Source organism: Nyctereutes procyonoides, unplaced genomic scaffold (genome assembly GCF_905146905.1).
Source record: "Nyctereutes procyonoides isolate TBG_1078 unplaced genomic scaffold, NYPRO_anot_genome, whole genome shotgun sequence".
Taxonomy (NCBI): domain Eukaryota; kingdom Metazoa; phylum Chordata; class Mammalia; order Carnivora; family Canidae; genus Nyctereutes; species Nyctereutes procyonoides.
In genome coordinates this window covers 42,777,128-42,798,195 of record NW_026575126.1, presented here as the reverse complement: position 1 = coordinate 42,798,195, position 21,068 = coordinate 42,777,128, and the positions used below count along the sequence as shown (strand labels likewise).

Genomic DNA, 21,068 nt, shown 5'->3' with positions numbered 1-21,068 from the left:
GGAAAAGGGCAAATGGAGAATCTTATTTTTCGTTGGTAAAGTAATTACAGCAGTGTGCATACAGGGCGGCAAGGAAGCCGGGAGAAACAAAGAGGTAAATAGCTTGGAAACCTTCATTCCCATCTGCAGTTGCTGCAAGCACCCCAACCTCTGAGACCCCGGGACATTTATACTAAGCAAGAGGCATAAAATTAGGCAGCATCTCAAGATAATACCCAATAGGCCTTACATTTCATTTCAGTCAACCACTGCTGGGTTTTGGCACCATTTTCATTGCAAATATGAGTAATGCAGACCCCTTAGTCACTATTAAGTAGCAATCTGGGGAAATCATCCACTTCCAATAATCCATTTCTCTAATTTAGAACACTCTGAAACCACATAATGAATAATACTGTCGCCAACTCTCTGGTAATGACATATGACATATGTCTGCAATTGCTCTTTTCAAGATAAATCCCACTGTGTTGTTCCCTTCAGAAACTCCTACTTATTTATTCACTTGGGTTCCTCACACACAAATACAGTATATTCATTTCTGGAGATGAATTTAGGAACAAAGTCAAATCCCTGGCTTTGAAATATCAGGAAAAAGTTTTATCCTCACATAATAAATAGCATTAAGTTTTGTCTACAAATGCTTGATTACTACGTAATTATATTCTTAAGTGCAGGCTGTCAATTAATTCCCAAGCGCCTTATTTAATTAGTGACACTATTCTGTATATTAGCAAAATCTTCCCGTTTTTTACAACAGCTATTTTATTCCACCCCCTCTTATGGAGCGTTAGAAGTAAGACTTTACTTTTCCTATTCCCTTCGTTGCATAAATGATGCTCCCTCAGCATTCACTTCTAGATGATTATAAAGATCCCCCAAGTTCTGGGTCTTGTTAGACCCAGTGTCCCTTCTTCCCAAATAAGTGGAAATGGAATGAAAACATTGCCCAAAGAACCAGCTCTTTTCAAACCCAAGAGATGAACAGAAGGGATAAAAGTCATGAATAATGGAACTGAGTTGCTGGTTATCCTCTTTGTATAAAAAGTGCTTAACATTCCTCCATGAGGACACTCTCCACAACACTGACTCGGGGTGAAAAATAATTTCCCTGAGTTACTCAGATAATTGTATTAAACACTCACCCCACTCTGGATGTAATGATCAGAAGGGGAAATCTCTTACATCAATCTCTAATTGAGAAGGGAAATATATTAGGCTAAGTATATTATAGCCATTTGGTTAGAGGGTTTGCGTGGGCATAATTACATGTTTAAATATGTTTCAGGGTATTTCTATTTTATGCTTAGGTAATAGAACTGAAATACGTTAACTCCGTAAAATCTCGAGAATATGTATCATCCAGCAAGGCGCTGGAAGAAACTATGGAGTCTAAGAAAAGGAACTTTGTGAATTTTTACATCTTGGACCATAAGACCTGGGTGAGCTGAGAATAGACTTAAATTCTAGTGAAACTAACCCAAGATTTAAAGTAAGACTAAACTGTACTGGCTCCTCTCTCATTTCCCACCACCAACGATGCTAATGAAATAATAATGAGCAAGACGACTGCAAATAAAGTGAACCTCAGTGACAGTGGAGCATTATGCATCTGCCCAGCATTACTGTAAGGTTGACTTTGAGATAAATTTGACCAGAGGCAGAGGGTGAGATGCACTGGGGGAAGCTTCAGGTAAATCAGAAGGCTATATGGTGTCTACATTTGGAGAATTTTTTAGGAGCTACAATTAAAGTATCTCTGGACCCACAACTCACTGCCTTACCAGTATTACCTGGCATCTAAAATGAAGCAAAAATGAAGAAAAATGTCACAGGAACCCTGGGAGGAAGACCCCAGAAACACAGGCAGCATAAAAGCATCTTCCATGCCAGTGGTTCTCCACCAAGATAATTTGTCCCTTGGGAACAAAGGAAGTAGCAAAGCTGCCATCCTGATGGCTTTTACGGGTGGCCTGAGTGTTCTGCAGTCATGGAAGATTTTACCTTGGTAATTCTTTCCAGCCCTTGCCATCATGATGAAGGAACTCATCCTTCAAAAATGACCAGGACAGGAAGAGCAGGGATCCAGCAGATAGCAGAGTTTCTCATCCTCTGTATTGTTGACATTCTTGCTGAGATAAATCTGTTGCAAGGGCTGTCCTATGTACTGTAGGATGTTTAGCAGAATTCCTGGTCCCTACCCATCAGATGCCGATAACACCCACTGTACTCTCCAGTGTGACAAACCAAAATGCCCCCAGACATTCCCAAATGTTCTGGGGTGGGGGGCGGGGGCAAAATCATCTCAGTTGAGAACCACTGGCAGAGAGGATGCTTCATGCTTCTTATATTTCTAGGATCTTCCTCCTAGAGTTCCTGAGACATTTTTCTTCATCAATGTGTTATTACATCTTTGTTAGCTATTAAAATGCATATAACAACTGGAAAATAAAGAGTGGGAGTTGCCCCTCATCAGCCTTTATTCCAGGAACTAATAAGGAATAACAGTTGTATGTCATTTTAGAATGTCCTTGTTGTGCACATTACAAGGCACACATAATCTCTTCTTACACACTCATGTCTATAACACTCTGTAAGAAAATATATTTATAGTATATATACGGTTTTGAAAATACTTGTTTTCATTAACGGATAGTACTAACACATTTTCATATTAGTACCCATAAATTAATTTTACTCTTTTGATGGTTGTGTTTCACTCTATGGATGAACCAAAATGTACCCAAGCAATGTACTGATAGATGTTTAACTTCAGTGAATTTACTTCCTCATATAATCTTGCTCCCTTTTGCAATATATTCATGTTGATTAAATTCCTAGAAGTAGAACTTCTCAATGCATTTTTTTCCTGACTGCATTTCATTAATTCCCTTTCATTTTTTAAAAATATTTTATTTATTTGACAGAGAGAGAGCAAAAGCAGGGGGAGCAGCAGGCAGAGGGAGAGGGAGAAGCAGGTTCCCTGCCAAGCAAGGAGACCGATGTGGGGCTTGATCCCAGGACCCAGGATCATGACCTGAGCTGAAGGCAGATGCTTAACCAACTGAGCCATGCAGGAGCTCCCATTAATTCCCTTTCAGATGCTTTCTCATTTTGGGCAAAATGGCAGACCTACCATTTTCTTTGGTTTCTTGAAACTTCTCACCTTCCATTCATTGGACAATTACAAATAAAGACCCTACAAGGAGCAAGGGATAGTAGTACTAGGATCCCATCTGTTAGTCACTGGCCTTCCTCCTCAAGCCAGACTACTTGCTGGTACCTGCCCCATGCACTTTCTCAACTTCTCTGCTGGGTCGTTAGATCACCATGGTTTAGAGTCTCTTATTTTCACATGGGTCTACAGTGGCCAGTATCAAACTATACAATAGGGAGGAATTGATGAGCAAAAAGCAGACAAGATTTGTCCCCTCTGATGCATATAGTGTAGTGGCAAAAAAAAAAAAAAAAAAAACAGTAATCAAAACTGACTAGAGAAGTAGATGTAAAGTTATAGGTAAAATTATCAGCACCCAGGAGAGGAACTCAATGCTCTATGAGGAATAAATAGTGGGGTCTGACATAGCAGGAGTTTAAAAAAACAAGCACTCCTAAAGTAAAGGAAATTTACCTGGGATCCAAAGGCTAGGGAAGAATTACCAAGTGAGGGTGACAGAGATGGTGGAGATTCAGGTGGGGGTTCAGAGGATGCAAATGCCCTCTGTTGGGAGGGGAGATGGCCCCTGGAGAGCAGAAGGGCTCTCAGTGCAGGCGAAGGATAAGGAGGGAGGTGGAGTGGGGTAGGCTGGGAGTAGGATGCTCTGATACTTACAGGCGCCATGGGTTTTACCTTGATTTGTAGGCTTTGGAGAGCAGGGGAGTGGCCTGGTCACATTTGGGCTTTGAAAAGATCACCCTGCTGAAGCGTGACAAATAATACTCAGTAAGTCACCATACAGAGGCCTCCATGAACTGAGCAGAACTTCTCTTCCTTCCCTATAAGCACTTCTCATCCACTGATAATTCTGGGTCTGATAAGGGACAGAACACGTTTTTCCCATTTCTTCTTTAATGGATTTACTTTCTTCATCTGTGACCACTTGCTTTTTGGCCTGCTTTCGAGAAGAGCATTTTCAGGCCTTTGGAGATCATATTGAAAGGAAGGGCTTTTAGAGAAAATAGGATTAAAGCAGATGCTAGGTTTTGTTTTTTGTTTGTTTGTTTTGTTTGTTTTTAATTGACCTCTAACAAGGGAGTTGATTAATTTAAAAATGTATAAAAAGAAAAGTGTCCTCTTTAGAAGGGTATTTTATCTTATTATAACTGTTGTTAAATTGGAGGTAACTAAGAGACTTAATAAACATGTCCACAGAAATCTTCACATTTTATCTACTTAACTCTGGCCCCAGACTGCTTTCTCCCCAAACTAAAAAGTTAGTTTATAGCATGCCTAATCTATTGCAGAGCAATCATATTTTAACCTTATCAAATATCCCCACATATTTCTTCCACCTGCTCAAAAATGGAACATCAGAGATTTAGATTTTATTTGGAAAATTCCTTATTCATCATACGGAAACACATTCAATTGCATTCGAGGAATTCAATTTAAAACTAATTTATCTTACATTAATGTTTAAATTCATGAGATTCCACATAAAGTCATTCTTGTAGTGTAATAAATTCAGAGTCAATATGATAATTATTAAAACAGAAATGGGCGTGAGAAAAATAAATCGTGTGGTCTTAGGGTTAGTTCTCTCTTTCCTGAGCTCTGAGGCTTGTAGCAAAGAAGGAAAGAGAAGATAAAAAAAAAAAAAAAAAAAAAAAAGAAGGAAAAGCCAAGAGGAGGAGGGACATAAAGAGAGGAACAGAGAGAGAGCAAGGCTACACCAGTGCTAGCCTTTATCGGATGCTTACAGTATGCCAGGCAATGTGCCAGGGTCTCTCCCCAACTGGAAGCCTCACAACAGCCAATGAGAAACACTCAAGTGGTAATAATACAGCTAACAATTAGTGAGCACTTACTGTGACTCAATCTTTTCAGTCTGAGGTGGTCAGGTCTCTCCTGTCCTCCCCAGGTAGAAAACTGAAATGGGCAGACATGAGATGAGGAGGTTGAGCTGAAATAAAAAGCAAGTAGGGGGGCATGGGCCGTGAGCCCAGGTCCAGCTCTACACTCTAACCCGTGACCTAGTAGGCCTACCCGGAATGTAAAGAATGTAAAGGAAGTAATGTAAAGAACTTAAAGAAAGTGTAGCATTTCTGCAGATGCAGCAACCCCGATCCCTAAGAGGCAAGCACTCTGTGGTTCAGCCTCCACTGATTTGAATTCAGATTTGCCAGGCTCCTGAGATCTTGTTGGGTCTCCATCAGCTCTCCACTGATCTCAATGTCCAGCTCTGGAATGCAGATCAGAGTTCCTCAGTGGGATTACTGTCACTGCCTCCACCAGCTGGGGGCTCCCCAACCCCATCCCCCTTCATTTTGGGGCCAGTGTCTTTGAAATCTCTGTTGCATTCTCTTCCCACTGACTGCCGGTACCGTGCTCCCTTCATCTCCTTGCAGTTTCTTTCCTTGTGTTATCAATCAAGGACTCATGTTCTCTGCAGGGATACAGTAGGTACCCAGTAACTGGGCAATGATAGTGCAGTTTTTAAAAGGAGGAATAGGGACGCCTGGATGGCTTGGCGGTTGGGCGCTTGCCTTTGGCTCAGGTTGTGATCCCAGAATCTGGGATAGAGTTCTGCATCGGGCTCCCTGCGAGGAGCCTGATTCTCCCTCTGCCTGTGTCTCTGCCTCTCTCTCAGTCTGTGTCTCTCATGAATAAATAACTAAATCTTTAAAAAAAAATAAAAATATAAAAATATAAATAAATAAATAAATAAATAGAAGGAGGAATAAGATGGACTTACAAAATGCTTCACATATGTAGATATTCAGACATTCACTATCAAAAAAAAAAAAAAGTTCCTTCTGTGTTTTCGACTTGCTTGTCCTAAGCACATAACTCCCTTTTCTGAGAATTACTTTCTCTCTTCCTTTCCAGATCGCCCCCCAAATACCCAATAATTTCTGACTTTTCCATTGATTCTTGCATTTTATGTGTGTATTTTTAAAACATCTAGAACAGTCGTTTTCAACAGGGACAATATTGCCCCCAGGGAACATCCAGCAATGTCTGGAGGTATTTTTGGTTGTCACAGCTAGGGTGGAGGAGGAGGTGCTATGAGCACCCAGTGGGTAGGGGCCCAGGGGTGCTGCTACACAGCCTACCATACATAGCACAGCGCCCCCCGCAACACAGAGTTATCTGAGTCCAAATGTCAGGGGTGCAGGAGCAAGGCTGAGAAACCCTGATCTGGGACACACTTAAAGTTGCTGCCAACGGCTGCCTCCGGGGAAGGAGAAGGAACAGAAAACAATACTACTTTTTAATGTTTGCTTCTGAACGGTTAACACTTTCTCTTTACACTCCACACCTATTATTTCTGGAATATTATTACGATGCTTAAAAAAATTAACTGTTTTTAGACGTTTTCTTTAAGAAAAGGTAAAAAATGTTTAAGGGAAATTTTTCAAGGAAGGCCAAACAAAGAATAAATACAAGAAAGATTATTTTCAAGCTAGTGGATGATGAATCTGAAGAGGAACGTCCTTTGGTAGGCAACTGGTCCATTTTGTCTCCTCAGTATTGTGCTGACAAAACAGGACAACTTTAACCTACAGACTTTTATTATTATTTGTTGTGATGATTGTTAACAAAAACAGAAGCGATGTGTTTAGCATGTAAATGAAAATAAAACCCCAGAATTTACTACAAATCGCTACTTTGTATTTAAAGCAAAGTGACATCTTGAGTTCTTGCCTTGTTGGTAAGATAATTATTTATATTCTTGAACTTTCTCTTAACCATTCTATTACTTTAAAAGAAAAAAGGTGGGGCACCCAGTGGCTCAGTGGTTGAGCATCTGCCTTCAGCTCCAGTCGTGATCCCGGGGTCCTGGGATCGAGTCCCACATCAGGCTCCCTGCAGGGAACCTGCTTCTCCCTCTGCCTATGTCTCTGCCTCTCATGAATAAATAAATAAAATATTAAAAAATAAAATAAAATGGAAAAGGTACCAAAGATCTGGAAATACAGATGAAAGATAACTAAATACTCAATCCTTGCTTTCCTTCACATGGCCACCTCCCTATCCATCAGATGCAGACCAGGTCCCGCCCACAGATGCCACCTCTTCCAGGATGCTGCTCTTTGTCCTGATTAGCTTGGCATATTTTCAGTGCGATCCTTCCAGTAGTATCCCATCATTCCCTCAATGTCAGCTCACAAGACAGAGCTCTATGTCTCTCTGATTCTCTATTCCTTAAGGCAGGGGTGTCCTACTACCCATCTTCATGTCTGCAGCAACTAGAGCAGTGCTTGATACTTAACAGTTATTCAAAATATTGAATGAATGAATGAATGAGCAAACGAATAAACAGACATGTGAATGAAAAAAAGAACAAGAATAGTTTCTACTGACCCTAAGAAATCAAGAATAGAGAAATTTGAGAGCAAGGAGGAGGCGGGCAGGTATATGGATAAAGGAGGAAGAGAGAACTTCCCTTATGGGTAATTCAAGGTGGGTGGGCAGGGTAGGATGGAGCAACATGTATTTAACACAGGCCCCTGCCCATCCTGGGGCCAAATGCCGGTCCAGTCTTTTACCAGCCAAGAGCTTGACAAAGTAACTACTACCCCTTGATACTCAGCTTCTCATCTGTAAAATGGAAATAACAGTCATAGTAAACGCATAATGACTATGAACCTGAAATCAGAATAATACACATAAAGCACTGAACAAAGGGTCTACACACCAAATAGCTATTAGGGCTCATTGCTTCTTGGCTACGAACACTAACATTTATCAGAACACTTCTTGGCAGCAGCCGGACCACAGCACACTTGTTAATACTAATGCACACCCTTTGTGTGGCCGACTTCTCCAGGCATTTTAAGGCACAGGGAGATCTAAGAGTCAGACGTCCTTCTCAAAAGGCTTGACCTAGTTGCAGAGTCAGACCATGGTCACCTCCATCCCATGGGGGTCTTGAACCCCCATCCCTTCCATCGGCAAAGAAAGCAGCACTTGGACCTTTAAAAACACACTATAATGTGTAAGTGTGAATTAGCATGGGGTTGTCTAACCTCATACCTTATGAGCAGCTTCATCTGCCATAACTTAGATTGTGATGGGAAATAAAATGCAAGCACGGCGAAGAGCTCACTGTGCACGGCAAGACATGTTTTATCTCTAGCCACGAAGTGGAATTGCATTCCTGTTGCGAAACCCAGATTGATGCATGCGTTTTATTTATAACCCTTCTCTCAAAGTTCCTCCAAGTTACAAGTTAGCAATGAAAGTTTGCAGTGGCTTTTAAAAGGCCTGCTGGCATCTTCCCTGACAGCCAAATTCTTGCAAGTGACAGTAACAGACCACAGGATGGCTGAGAGTCAACAGGCATTGAAGAATGCATGTGTCCAAGAAAGAATAATGGTGATGGACTGGGAAAGGCAGCAAGCAGAACTCCTGAGCATGGATCTTCAGGCTAAGCCTGCCACACCAGCATTTCAAACCAACTGTCATCCATCCACTGGTCCTTCCCTCCTTCAATGTCACCTGCACTCTGAGCCTGATAAAAGCTGCTGTTACCTCCGTCTGCCCCTTCCCTGCCCATCTCCTCCAGTGGCTGTAGAAAAACCAGAGAACCATTTAGCGGGCAATGGCCTCAGTTTGATGACCACTTCTCAACTCAATACACTCATGCTTCCCTATCTGGTTACACAGAAGGTTTGCTCACCAAGAGTCATCAACCCCTGACAAGCAGAGACAACCACATCAAAGTCTGACAAGACTAGGGCTATGGAAGATAGACCAGCAGTTCCTTGAAGAGTTAAACAGAATGTGACAACATGACCTCCCAATTCCATGCCTAGGTATAGACCCCAAAGAACTGAAATAAGTATTCAAACAGACCATATAGCCATGTTAACTTATGTGTGTGTGCATCTACTATTGACCAATATAGCAAACCAATAATTCAAATATAACCAAGCACCCACTCTACAAGGAACTATGCCATTTCTACAGGGGGACAAAGCATGAAAGGAGATAAGATCGTCTGTCAACCACAAGGGGGAATATAATTTCTATAGTGAAATAAACAGAACAAAAAAAAATAAAAATAAAATAAACAGAATGTGAGGACTCTTGAGTGTGCAAGGGTCAAACACCTAATATAAACTGACCACGCCCAGAATATAATTTCTTAGATCATCATGCTGTAAATCTATGGATGTTTGGATTCATACATAGATGATTCAAGGTGCTTATACAGTTATGTAGAAGCGTCTACCTGTCTACATGTCTCTTTTCTGTTTTCTTTCATGTTGGCTTCCTCCTCAGACAAGTGCCTTTCACACCAGAGAGGTAGCTTCTAGAAATCCCAGACGTTCATTCTGCTAGCTCACCATCTCTGGAGGAAATAAAGTCTCTTTCCCAAAAGTTCCTTGTAAATTTTCGAGAGTCAGCCTGACTGGACTCACTTGGGTCAGACACACACTCTAGGACCAATGGAAGAGTCCAGGACGGCAGAAAAGATCTCAGATTTGCCCTGGAAGCTGACCTCCCCACCTGACGACGCAGACTGAAATTATGGGAAAAGAGTTATTCAGAGGGAAAAACTGAGGTGTCTCCCCAGAAGAAGGTAAAACAAAAGCTGAGCATGAAAAGCAACAGTGGCCCATCACAGTGGTCAAATGATACAGGTTATAATGGGTAAAAACAGAGTGCTTGGTAATGTCAGAGGAGAATAGGAAATAGGAATATGTATCTCACAACAACTTGCATTATTTCACATATATGCTACATAACCAGTCTACTCAACGGCGTTCGACAACAGTCATGGTTGTCACTCACTCCTGCATCAGTGGGTCCACTATGGTTTGGCTAAACTAGACTGAGTTTGGTCTTGGTTGTGGTGTGAGCTGAGGGTAGATCCCTGTGGCTCCTGAGGCCAGTGGATCCCCTAGAGACCATTATCCTCATGGTGATGAAAGAAATACATGAGGATGAGCCCAACTGCACAGCACTTCTAAAGCCTCTGCGTGTATCATGGCTTTTAACATTTCATCGGTCAAATGAAATCAAATGACCAAGACCAGCGTAAATGAAGGTGGGAATGATATGTCTGGCACTCCAATGAGAGGAACATGGAAAGGTCATAAAGAGAGGAATAGATAAAAAAATTTAAAGCATAATACAAATATACCAGGGCATCCCAAGATATTTTTATTCCCATTTTAGAGAGAAGAAAACAGGGACGCCTGGGTGGCTCAGTGGTCAAGTGTCTGCCTTCGACTCAGGAAGTGATCCTGGGGTTCCAGGATCGAGTCCTCATTGGGCTCCCCGAGGAGCCTACTTCTCCTTCTGCCTATGTCTCTGCATCTCTCCCTGTGTCTCTCATGAATAAATAAATAAAATCTTAAAACAAAACAAAAAATAGAGACAAGAAAACAGACAAAAAAATTAGCAACTGTCCCAAGATCATTTAGCAGAATGGCAGAGCTGGATTCAAAACCAGGTCTACTAATTCTAAAGCACAATAATGGGACACTGAGATTCCTGGCAGATGGTGCAGGAATAGGGTCTGAGGCAAACGTTCATGGAGGGTACAGCCCCTGTTGTCTGACATGAATCATAATCAAAGAGTACGGATACTGATACTGAAGTTATTGTCAATTATAAAATTTCTGTAGCCAGAAATAAATTTAAGAAAAAAACCTCATACAATAGAAAGGTGCTTAGAACGCCCAATTTCAGTTGGGTTTGCTCCAAAGTAAGTTTTAAGACTGAATTATTTCCAACCTGAGACAGTAGAAGAAGGTGATGCCTGCAGCTGACAGCTAAGCAGCATCCTCCTACATGAAAGAGGTGTTCTGGTTAAGTGTGTTTGAAGTTATGACAGATTAAGGCGGTCAGAAATGTGTTACCTGGGTGTCTGTTTTCACTTTAAAATCTCTGGGAACAAAGTTCCTTGCCTTCAATCATGTGGATAGTTTGATGTATTACAGGATCCAGTCAAGGGGTTAGGCTTTACTCAGAACCCCTGCCCAGCAATATGCACACTGCCACCTCAAAGCTTTCTTCCCGAGGGCCAGGACTTCCTTCTAAAGCCATAGCCACCTTGGTTTGAAGTCCAGTTCATCAGTGGACAAAAACTGTGTGAAGAAAAACTCAAAAAAAAAAAAAAAAAAAGATAAATTCGAGCCAGTCTTGCAACAACAAAACCCAAGATTGATGGCCATCTAGAATTCTCCTCCCTCCCTCCCTCCCTCCCTCCCTCCCTCCCTCCCTCCCTCCCTCCCTCTTTCTTTCTTTCTTTCTTTCTTTCTTTCTTTCTTTCTTTCTTTCTTTCTTTCTTCTTTCTTTCTTTCTTTCTTTCTCTCTTTTTCTTTTTTTTTAGAAGACTTTTTAACAGGCAGAGATTCCATGATTCTTTTAAAGGAGCATAATATACCTAGAAAGTAACTCTTCTTCCCAAAGTACTTCCCAATCTTAATATTGCTAAGATTCTAGACCTGAAGGTCTTCAAGCATTTTATTTCCAAGGCTCAACATTGCCCTCGGCATCAATGGAATGAGATTATATTTTTCTAATTATACCCACGGGCATAGACACAGCGTTGACAAATTTGGTGATGATTGAATTTTTTTTTCCTCCTAAAGTAATTATTAAGAGCGAAATATTAGGTAATTAGAACTAGAATGAGGTTTGGCTACAAATAATAGGAGAGCTTTTCTTAGCCCTAGAGGCAACGGGGTGTAACTGTTAAGAATGCGTGCTCCAAAGTCTGCAGACCAGGTGTGAATCTTGCCTCTGGCAAGTCATAAGCGGGTAGCCTGGAGGAAATCAATTAATGTCTACAATATGCAGTTTACTCATCAGTAGGAGGATTCAATGGGATATTGTAGGGATAGAGACTGCACAGGGCCTGCCACAGAGCATACTGGAGTGAGGGCTTAAAGATGCAAATAGACAGCACTCATTTACTTAGAGTCTTACAATACATTCCAGCAAAGAGGCACAACCCAAGAACCTCAAGTGCCCTGGCAATGCCCAGCCCTGCCTCTCCTCCCATGCTGTGGCCTTAAGACCTCAAGTTTCGAAGACCTTTTCAGACACTGATCTTCCCTCCTGAAAGGCTTAACCTAGTGAACCCCTACTCATCCTTTAGGTATGTTCTCAAAAATGTCTCTTTGAGAAAAAAAAAAAAAATCCCTGAATTTGCATCCATCCTCTCTGGTTTCTTTCTTTCTTTTGTTTTCCATTTTTTTTTAAAAAAAAAATTAAATAATCCCAACCCCTTACATGGGGCTCAAACCTACAGCCCCGCAATCAAGAGTCACATGCTCTATCCACTGAGCCAGCCAAGCACCCCAGTCCTTTCTAGTTTCTATTCTCATGGTTCCAATGTAACTTGCCTTCATAGCACCTATTAAAGATGGAAGTTACTGATTTATTTATTCGATTAATACCTGCCCCACCCCCATCACCCTCACATTAGACTCTGAGCTCCGTGAAGGTGGAGACTTGGTCTAATGCACTCTCTGGACTGCAGCCAGCACCCAGTATCAGGCCTAACACACAGTAGGTATTCAAGAGTTAGTTACTGAATGAAAACATGTACAACAATGTCACAGAAAACAAGTAAGAACACTTTGGATGTCTCCACAAATTCTGTCTTAAATAACTTTCTTGCTTTCAACTTCAAGCGCACAAAAAGGACAATTCTCTCATCTAGGTCCCCCGATCTTCCCTCTAGGTCATTACATCACAGAAGAAAATAATAAATATATAAATATTATAAATTTATTATTATTATTATTATTATTATTTTGATGATTCGATGAGATCTTCTCATAATATTGGCTGGTTTGGTGTGTTGTTGTTTTGTACTTTTAAATAAGCTCCCTATGTGGGCTATTAAATAAAGTAGGGACAAATGAGAGAAATTATGCATCTGCTTTTCACTCCAGGACAAGTTGTTATGTTTGTTTGAATCTAATTTCCCTTTGTATAGATCACTGAACCACATCTTGGATATTGCCAGTATCAAGATGAGAGTGTTAGTGGTGGGGCCTGGTTAATAATTTGCTGGGTAACTTCAGGGAGGAACTGCAACCAGTCTGGGCCATTGTTTCTTTTCTTTTACATAACAAGGGGTTTGGGCTGAGCTGAAATGGAGGCCTGGAGAGTACAAACACCACCTTGCTTAGTCCTTTTCTGCACACATTCCAGACTGATCTTTCCCAGACTCTGCATGTGCTTGGTGCCTTTGACATGCCCAGAAGGTTTTATTTTATAAGGAGAGGAGGGAGAAGATTTTGATAGGAAGTGGGAGTTCGGGGCTTGCAAAGGTGATGAGGTGATGAGGACATTCAAAATGGAACGGAAATTGCATCTGCCCCCTACTCATTTCCTCTCCTTGATTTGGGGCCACCTGCAGATAGGGGGGCTTAGATGCAGAAGACAGCACAAGCAAAGCTAATTTGGGGACTAGGTGACAAATCATAGCATAGAGCTGGAAAGAGGACCCTTTTCCCTCTAAGGATAGTCTGGGGTCCCAAAACTAAACCCATGGGAGAGCATCCAAAGACAACATCTGGGAATGTACAATAGAGTTCTCAATAGAAGAGATAGCAATGGTGAGCCTCTGGAAGCAGTTAAGCTGGAAGAGGAGATATTTGATACATGAAATGTGAGCTTAAGTGATGTACCTTTTGAAGATTTCCAGAAATAATTTGGATATTCCCTTGGGAACCATGGAAGCTTGATTTTTACTAATAAGCCAGTGACTTTTCTTATGATCATAATTTTGGTATATAAAATAATTGTGGCCTTAGCATAAAATAGTGATACCTGGATACACAGGTTGCCTTTTATTTTATGAGAATAAAAACCCCAAATCATGGTTTTCTTCATAGATCTCAACATTGTTTGACTGCATGGCAGTGTGTCATTTCTCTGAAATACGATTTTATAAAATATCCAACCAAAAAGAGAACAGGGGAGGAATTTTCAATTTCTCTTTTCCTTCCCTACTGCTCCAGTCTCCAAAGAAAGATAGCAAGAACTTGTAGAAACATCTTAACTCTGACACAACTGGCCAAGGATTCAGAGACTTTCCATCATTTTGTAGCGCCTTATCTTCCATGACCCTACACAGGAAACCTCTTGTGGAAAAAGCAAGATAAATAAATGAGGGACCAGCCACCAAATCTTCAGGTAGGACTGGGCCATACTTGTTCCTGAAATATCCTGACAAAATCTGGGCATTAAAAACCGAGCTGAAACTTTAAACTGCAAACCAGCACATCGCTTTCCACACTGCCATTTCTAAGGTCCTGTTGGTATAGTCTACCGACAGGAGAAACATCCATTGTGAACACACTTCCAAACAAAACAGGAGAAATGCAAGGAGCTTCTTAATAATTTCAGGCATTCATTCTAACAGAAGGGAAAAAAAAATATCCCTTGAGGTCTTACAGTGAAAAGTCATTAATTAATTAATTTTAAATGACTTTGCTTTGACAGCATGTTTCTCATAAAGGCTACCTCATATGGAGACTGATGAAACCAACCTTATACATCGATACAAAAACAAAAACAGCAAACATATATTATACAATGAGTTTGGGAAAGTGGCATGGCTGTCTCCATTCATGTTGAGAAAAAGAAATATATTTGGAATATATATATATATTTTTTTTTTCCAGTCTGCAACCTATTTCAGTCATTTCTCCTATATCTTATAAATGTTAACACCCAGGTTGTTAATCTTCCCCAAACCAGAAAAGGCCTTGCTAATTTTGGAACTTTTATGAAGACTAGCTACATAATAAGTTACATACCCTTTTCTCCTGAACTGAACAAGCAGAAATTCTATGATATTCATGGAGAGAGAAAAAATACTCTATTTAATGAAATATTTCCATTCTATTCCATTTAATAAAAGATAAAAATATTAAATGTTACCTGGCTACAACCTAATCATATTAAAATAAGTGATTTTATCCAATACTATTCATCATCTTGTCCAACATCGTTGGGTCCAATTCTATTATCATAGAGTTAAACGATAATTCTACTCCTCATCTTTTTTCCTCTTTTATTCACTTTAGAGGTATCTCAGGCTTTCCCTTTTCTAAGTCCATTCCTGTAAAGGCAGTTCTGTACAATTATTTTCCAAATCCTGGTACCATGTCTCCCAGAGTTGGGCGTCCTTAAAAGTCACTCAGTAAAACTGTGCATCCAATATAAGCATCTCAGCCATGGCGTCCCAGGCAGAAGGGCTTAGGTGTTTTTGTTACGATGCCATCCTATTTTTTTTTCTGTGTCATTTTTATAATTATTTCCAGAGACCGTTTAAATCCATTTTGGAATGAGATGTAGTGAATTATCTGGTAATCCTATGGCTGCAGGCAATAAAACCTGTATTTATTAAAAAGGAGGATTGACAGGAAAGATGTGGGATATTTACAGAACCAGGACTCAAAAAAAGGGTACCATTAATGCAGAAATTAATGCCATTGATTCATCATCAATAGCCATTTTTCTAAAGAGTCAGGGTCCCAGGGAGAGAGGACAAGTGGCCAGGTTTAGTTTTTATGCCCACCTCCTCTTCACCATACTTGGTCAAGGAGAAGGAACTCACAGAAACTGTGTATATGGCCCCTAGGTGACTTACTCATTTTTTCAGAAATCTCCACTGACAGGTCCATTTGGAACACAGTGTGGTAGAAAGGTAATTTCTCCAAAATGAAATTAAAAAAAAAATTAAGGAAGGAAGGCTCTTTTCTGGAGAGCTAAAACAATAAGAACAACAATAACAACAAATCTACTCAACTTGTATGGAGGAACATATATGTATGCCAACGAGGGTGATTGATCCGTAATCCCTAATTATGCACATAAAAGGCACATTTGCTGTTAGTTACCACGACTGGTAATTAATACTGTCAAAGAAGAAAAGATAGACACCTATTTCTCTTCCTAGGACTCCGTCAGAGCTGACCTTTTTCAGTTATCAAAAGAAGAAAAGCTGAGAGAGAAAGACACAGGGAGACAGAGGGAAGAGAGAGGTATCTTGGAGAGACAACCAGGGGAAGAAGCTCTAGATGTCTGATCACATCAAGCTCAAAGGAGGACAAGCAAGTCGGCTCATCTCGGTGGTGTTTATTCATTTGGACAAAAGCAACTCTCCAATTTCACAACTTCCAGAAAGGCACTGGGCTGGTGAATTACACTTGGTGCGACAGCACTCTTCCAGAGAATTGGAATGAGATTTTTGGCAGCTAAAGTGTTTTTTAAAAGCCACTGCTTTCTATGATTGCCCCCATCTCGTAAATGACTCTGTCGCTGAGAATGACCAATTCAGAGACAATGCAAAACTCCTTTACTACAGCTCTACAAATCTCATCTAAACTTCTCAAATTTCAGTTTGTTCTGCACTGTGTTCCTAAGGACTTCTGATGGGGTAGCAATTCTGTACCAAGGTGCATGCCACTTTTGGTTTAAGGCTTTATATACAATGGAATAAAGTCTTGGGGTGCATAGAAACTTACTAACCTCTGCGTCCTAGATGAATGACGCTCTCCAATGCAGATGGGGAAGAACGAGTTCTGGAGTCACGTGGACCTGAGTGTTACTTTCTCTACTTCCCCAGCATGTCCGCAAATCTCTGAGCCTCAGTTTCTTATAAAATAGTATCTATCTCGGGATCCCTGGGTGGTGCAGCGGTTTGGCGCCTGCCTTTGGCCCAGGGCGCGATCCTGGAGACCCGGGATCGAATCCCACATCGGGCTCCCAGTGCATGGAGCCTGCTTCTCCCTCTGCCTGTGTCTCTGCCTCTCTCTCTCTCTCTCTCTCTCTCTCTCTCTCTCTCTTTCTGTGACTATCATAACTAAATTAAAAAAAATAGTATCTATCTCATCAATTAGACAAAAGAGCATATAGGAAGTGCCTTGCACAGCTCCTAGTGCTTACAGAAGATATACATTAGTTTCTTTCTTCCCTTGGTTTGGGACTATCTGACATTATTCCTTACTAACAATATTATAGTGTGTATTCACTTGGCTGACTCTATATTACAGATGATGGTGATTTTCTATGTCTTGGAAATTGTCTATTCTATGTCTTAATGAGAAGATGCAGGCTGAGTTTAAGGGCGTTTATCTCTGGAAAGAGAACTAGGCATCTTTGAGGGCAGGGTCGGAAATAGATCCATATAAACGTATTACCTACTAAAAAATTTAAATTATAACAAACAATAACCACCACAAACCCCAAAGTGGGATGATGAATTTGGCAATCATTCCCCATCAGGCAATATTTATCGAGTATCTGTAACACCCCCTCCTCAAGAATCTCAAAGGAAAGCAATGCTGTTGTCCTTTCAGCCTGAGAGTTACTCATTACAGAAGCAGGGGATAAGCTCACAGCGATATAGTTTATCTTGAAGAAAAAGAAGTCTACTTCCACAGCTTTTAAGAAAGTTCTCCTGTAGGGACGCTTGGGTAGCTCAGCGGTTGAGTGCCTGTCTTTGGTCCAGGGTCCTAATCCTGGAGTCCCAGGATGGAGTCCAGCATCAGGCTCCTGGCAAGGAGTCTGCTTCTCCCTCTGCCTGTGTCTCTGCCTCTCTCTATGTGTCTCTCATAATTGAATAAACAAAATCTTAAAAAAAAACAAGAAAGTTCTCCTGCAAAAGGAGAATTAAACGTCTACTGTAGGGGCGCCTGGGTGGCTCAGTGGTTGGGCATCTGCCTTCGGCTGAGGTCGTGATCCTGGGGTCCTGGGATAGAGTTCCTCATCGGGCTCCTGCGAGGAGCCTACTTCTCCCTCTACCTGTGTCTCTCTGCCTCTCTCTCTCTCTCTCTCTCTCTCTCTCTCTCTGTAAAATAAATAAATAAATAAATAAATAAATAAATAAATAAATAAATAAATAAATATTTTTAAAAAGCCTGCTGCAGCAATGTAGACAGAATCAGAAGGCAATTGGGGCTAGGGTAATAGTAGCAAAGGAGGAGAGAGGAAGGGGTGGGGCAGTTCTGACTGGAGGAGGCATTGGGAGGATGTAAAGACTACCTGCTGGAAGCCACTTGACACCCTAGTGCAAGACCCATATTCAGGGCTACATATGCATATCACCATCATATGCCGAGCAAATCCACAACAATTAATGAGTACATGAACTTGGGGTTCAAACCCTGAACCCAATGCCAACATTCTTCCAGAACTGCCCATCTCAGTGAATGGCACCATTACCCATTCAAACACACCAGGAAAGGCAAAAGTCATCTTAGAATGTTCATCTTTTCCCAAACTCTCCATTTCAAGTCGATCACCAACTTATCTTGATGAGATACCTTAGATTTGTTGAATCTGTTTTCAATTCACTTCTCTCCCTCACCCCCAATACCTTAGTCTAAGATGGCAGCACTTCTTGTTTCAACTACTGCAACAGACTAACTGGTCTTCCTGTCCACTTTTAATTTGTTTCTCACATTGTAACCAGTGCTTCATTAAACACCCCCCCACACACACACATGCATACATTATAAAGTTAGAAAGATGCTTCTCTGATAATACAAATTTAAAAATGTTATCTCATTAATATAAACTTTAGCATTTTGGCACAAATCACAATCCAAATTTGGTACAATACATGAGTAAAGGAATATGTCAAAAAAATGTGATAAGATGATAACATTTGCAGGAAGCAAATCCAAATTTATTAACAAGGTCTTTTTTTTCCCCCCAAAGACTGTCACTACCTAAGGTGGTGGACATACACAAATGGCTTTATTTACCCCTTACAATAGACCCAGCAAAGATTCTTTCTAAAATTATTTAACATTTATTAGCTCAAGTTAGCATATGAATTTGAAAAGAATGCAAATGCATTTTTAGAACATTATAACTGTTCTGGATTTTCCTTAGCATAGGACAGTTTCCCATTCCACTTTTCAAAATATTGGTTTTCTGAATGATATTAAACTACGTATGTAACACCATCAGGCTAATATAAACCTTTATAATGGTTTTCAAGAAAGAAAGGTACTCATAAAAATCTTTAGAACAAATACTAACTAGAGAACAGCATCAATTAATTAACTCACTAATTATCTTCATATATCGTGACCTTGACAATTCTATAGTAATTTCTATTCTAATTAATTCTATTCTAAATCATCTAAATATTCTAACTGATTCTTGGATGGGTCATTTTTGTGAGTCATATACTTCTCCAAGGTGCTAGATGATATCTTATATAGTTTATAGCAAGGAAATATTAGCATGTGAATATTCACAGCTCTTCTCCCCAGCCCACAAAAGATAACTCCTTCCTTCCCAGCTTGTTTTTTGAAAATTTATTGCTCAGAACTAGTGCAGTGGGTAAAAACAGTAGAGCTGGGGAAAAAAAAAAAAAGATTATGAGTTCATTTGAAAAAAAGCTAAGTTTCACTATCACACAAACGGCAGGATAGAAGGTGAAGACAATGGGGAAGAAAAAAGATGTGAAGGACCTTCCCGTGGCTTGAGGGTTGGAGTCCTGGGAATCGGTTTCTGAGGGTAGCAGTGGACACTGGATGAAGGATGTAGAGAGTAAACAAGATGGGTAAGGAGAATTTTAAAAAAATGTTTTTAGCACACATTAATAATCTATGTCCTCATTTGTAAACATCCTTCAAGACATGCCAGGACAATGTGATTTGCTTTTAATGTCCAATGGCTTGTGTTTCTTTTAATGTGATGATAACTGAGGCAAGAAGTTATTGAGTTTGGCTTTTGTTAAAAATAAACACTGAATAACATCCAAGCAGTGAAATTCCCCCAAGAAGCACAACAGAACTCTTTCCAGCTCAATTAGCTGGTTTACTGTGGACACGTATGTCTCATGACCCTCTCCTCAACCTCCACCCTAATTACAGGTTTACCTTTGTAGCACCCTAAACTTACAGGCCACTGACTTTCACTTACATGTGACAATTTTATCAGGTCACCGTGAACTGGCTTAATAGTCTTTATATATGCTGTTAAACTATATGTGTGTATTGCATATTTATCACAAATTAGAAGACCCTGGGTGAACAGAGCTGGTATAAACTAAATGCAATTACATTTTCAGCACACAAGCCTGACCACGACCAAGAGACTTAGACAGTGTTCTTTCACGTGTGGGTGCCATCTGTATGTTCTGAATGTTAAAATTATTATCATACTTCCTAATGATTCTGAGATGGTGAAATACATATGAACATACAGCTTCAAATTTTTCTTACATGTTGAATCTTGCTACTTAAAATGTGGTCCATGGCATTGGCATTGTCTAGGAGCATGTTGGAAATGCTGACTATCAGGTCAATCCCCAGATCTAATGAATTAGGATTTACACTTTTAACAATGTCTCCACATGATTCCTCTTCAGGTTAAAGAAGCACTGCTCTAATTTTTATTTATTTATTTATTTATTTATTTATTTATTTATTTATTTATTTATTTATTTACGATAGTCATACAGAGAGAGAGAGAGGCAGAGACACAGGCAGAGGGAGAAGCAGGTTCCATGCACCGGGAGCCCGATGTGGGATTCGATCCCGGGTCTCCAGGATCGCGCCCTGGGCCAAAGGCAGGAGCCAAACTGCTGTGCCACCCAGGGATCCCAAGAAGCACTGCTCTAGATGAGCCCACGTTTTCATTCATTCCACAAATATTTATTGATTGCTTACACAGTTGTCAGATACCGTGGAGAGACATTCAAACAGGGGCAAGAATGATAGTGAACTATTTTCAAGATTTCCACTTGAAGAAGTGACATAACTTCTAACTTCATGGCAAAATAGCCAGAAGGAAATGAAAAATCTCTCCATTTGGCATTCCATTTATACAGAATCACTCACGTGAGATTTTAGTTTAAAAAGCTACTTTGTCATCCACTCGTTTCTGGAGACCCTAAGTTAGTACT

The 21,068-nt window shown here is 40.4% G+C and overlaps 1 protein-coding gene across 1 annotated transcript in view; it reads right to left on the bottom strand.

Moving 5' to 3' along the window:
- The window catches only part of RBFOX1 (RNA binding fox-1 homolog 1), a 1,051,909-nt gene that overhangs the window by 754,006 nt on the left and 276,835 nt on the right, over window positions 1-21,068 (bottom strand). The gene's annotated exons all lie outside the window — the stretch shown is intronic.